Raw genomic sequence first — 3,593 nt, forward strand, 5'->3', positions numbered from 1 at the left:
TCTTTTCATTGCTGCCAGATTTGAGTCTTTATTCTTTAGTGATGGGAGGAGATTTTAATCATTGTCTAGACCCAGTATTAGATCATTCTTCTCCTAAATCAGTTACACCTAATAAATCAGCTTTATTTATTCAATCCTTTCTAATGAAATGTGATATTGTTGATGTCTGGCATTTTTTTCACCCAGCAGAAAGGGAGTATTCATTCTTCTCTCATGTCCATCTTTCCTATACAAGGATTGATTTTTTTTATTGACAGTCAAATGATTCCATTAGTTCGATCCATTGAATATAAAGAAATAGCTGTATCCAACCATTCTCCTGTATTTCTATCTTTAAATCTTCCTGGTTTTACTCATATGAACAGATCCTGGCATTTTAATTTAACTTTGTTATCTGATAAGGACTTCCTAAAATTTTTGGAGAATCAAATTATTCTCTTTTTTTGAAGAAAATACATTGGAAGAGACTTCTAGTCTTATCATTTAGGACGCTTTTAAGGCATATATTAGAGGACAAATTATCTCCTATACTGCATATATTAAGAAAAAAGCTAATAAAGAGAGAACTGACTTAGTTAATCAATTAAAACAGCTAGACCAGAAATATGCTTCGGCACCGGACACTGAACTATACAAAAGACATATTGAAATTGAAACTAAATATGATCTTCTTATGACATTTCCTAATTAACATCTGTCAAATGCATGTTGTATGACCATTAGACACTACATCGTACTTAGAGCAAACAGTTTTTAAATAGCATCACTTGCACGTCTGTGTTCAAAAAGGAATGATTTTTGTCACTGAGAGTTGGCAAAAAGAAGAATTAAGACAAGTTAGGACTGTTTTGCTCACTAATTTCAAGCATTCAGGCTTAGAGATGCCTGAAATGGCTGGGAGTGAAAATGAAATGATTTTACTACTTCTACAAGTTAGGAAAGACAAAGAATTTGAAGTTATCGATAATCATTTTGAATGTTACAATTAAAATGAAGATTTCGGAGGATGCAATCGTTGAAAGCACTGTTTGAAGGCAGTCTCCTATTTGCACAGTGTTTGCATTGATCTTGTTCATTTACAGTCATTCAAAAGTACACATCAACACAAATTCCTCCGTTGACAACTATTCAGAACAAATACAGTTTTATAATATTGTAATCATTTTGGTAGCATTCAAATTTGATCTGTATTTCATTTAAATACATAATTTGTTACTCAGTTAAATTGTAGTTTATTTTTTTTATGCCTTTTCAACTATTTCCATGAATCTTTGGGTAATTGAGGACAGTGGCTTAATTGGGCCAAAATGTATTGATCCTGATGTGACCCAGTTAAGCAGAATCCACTGAACTTCTTATTTGGGATCTATCTATCCTGCACCTTTGGAATTGCTCCCAGAAACACCAACCGTTACTGTTCTGCCACCATCCCTGTTAGTGTCCCCTTCCAATCAACTTTGGCCAGATCTTCTCTCATGCTTTTGTAATTCCCTTTACTCCACTGTAATAACGCTACATCTGATCTTAGCCTCTCCCTCTCAAACTGCAAGGGAAGTTACAGGCTATTGATTGCGAAGATTGTTTACCAGAAAAAGGGTGATTAGTTGTCTTCCTTGTTTCACTGGCTACCAGCCAGAAGTCGCTGCGATTCACCAGAGCCACCTTAAACCGGAATGATGAAAAGTCTACGATGACTACTTTAACTCTGTTTCTTTTCCCTCAGTTGCGAGCCTAACATGCTCCATAATGCTACACTCACTCAAAAACTGTCTTAACATATACAGTACAAAATAGAAACAGAAATTAAATTGGGGTGAGGTGAGATAGCAAAAGAGAAAACACAAATCTGGCACCACCCCCTTCATTTTTTCCATTATGATTGCTATCTCACCAGCTCTGCTGACCTCCTAATCCCATCTTTCTTTAAACTATTGCTATTATATACTTGGTGAATTCCTATGAGCTCATTTGCCATATTCCTCATAAACTCTGCTTCAAGGTATATAATAATGAATGTTCTTACATTATTACCTTGTAGATGCATGCTACTACAGCATCTCCTTCAACGGGGTGGGTCCAATTACAACAGACCAAGCAGCAATACGAAGGTCTCACCACAGAAGTAAACATAGTTCAACGTGAATGAATGCAGGCAAACTGAAAACACTTAATGGAAAACAAAATAAAACAACAACCACAAGAGATTCTGCCGATGCTGAAAATCAAGAGCAACATACACAAAATAATGGGGGAAGTCAGCAGGTCAGGCAACATCTATGAAAATGAATAAACAGCGTTTTGGGCCAAAGCCCTTCACCGGGACTGGAAAGAAAAGGAGAAGACACCACAAGGGTCTCGGCCCGAAACGTCGACTGTACCTCTTCCTATAGATGCTGCCTGGCCTGCTGCGTTCACCAGCAACTTTTATGTGTGTTGCTGTCCACAATATAAAGGTGGGAGGAGGGGAGGAGGACAAGCTAGAGGTGATAAGAGGTCAGGTGAGTGGGAAGTGTAAAGGACTAGAGAAGAAGGAATCTGATAGGAGAGGAGTGTGCACCGTGGGAGAAAGGAGGGACCCACAGGGGAGATGATAGCAGGCAAGGAGAAGATACAAGAGGCCAGAGTGAGGAACAGAAGAAGAGGGAAGGAAGAGGGAAAAAAATTAACAGAAAGAAAAATCTATGTTTGTGACTTCAGGTTGGAAGCTACCTAGACCGAAGATGAGGTGTTGCTCCTCCACCCTGAGAGCAGCCTCATTGTGGCACCAGGGGAGACCATGGACCAACATGTTGGAACGGGAATGGGGATAGGAATTAAAATGGTTGGTCACTGGGAAATCCCACTTTTGGCGGATGAAGTGCAGATGGTCAACAAAATGGTCCCTCACTTTATGACAGGTCTCACCAATGTAGAGGAGGCCACATCGGGAGCATCGGATACAATAAACAACCCCAACAGATTTGTAGGTGAAGTGTTGCCTCAGCTGGAAGGACTGTTTGGGACCCTGAATGGAGGTGAGGAAGGAGGTGAATGGGCAGGTGTAGTGTTTCTGTTGCAAGGGAATCACAGAAACAGTGGTCCTTGTGGAAAGTGGAGAGGGGAGAGGTAAACATATGTTGAGTGGTAGGATCCTATTGAAGACGCAGAGATTAACGTATTGGATGTGAGGCTGATGGGGTGGTAGGTAAGGACAAGAGTGACTATCACGATTACAGCAGTAGGAATATGAGGCGAGTGTGGATGTATGAAAAATGGAGGAGATATAGGTCAGCGTCAATGGTAGACGAAGGAAAACGCTGCTGTTTAAAGGAGGACATCTCTGATGTCCGTGTCCATAAACTATAAGAACATAATTAGGCCATTTGGCCCATCAAATCTGCTCCACCATTGCATCATGGCTGATCCATTTTTCCTCTCAGCCCCAATCTCCTGCCTTTCCCATGTATCCCATCATGCCCTGATCAATCAAGAATCTATCAACGTCTGCCTTGAATATATACATATTAAGACTTGGCCTCCATGCTGCCTGTGGCAAAGAATTCCACAGATTCATCATTCTCTGGCTCAAGAAATTCCTCCTCATCTCCATTCTA

Source organism: Mobula hypostoma, chromosome 26, assembly GCF_963921235.1.
Source record: "Mobula hypostoma chromosome 26, sMobHyp1.1, whole genome shotgun sequence".
In the NCBI taxonomy this organism is placed as follows: Eukaryota; Metazoa; Chordata; class Chondrichthyes; order Myliobatiformes; family Myliobatidae; genus Mobula; species Mobula hypostoma.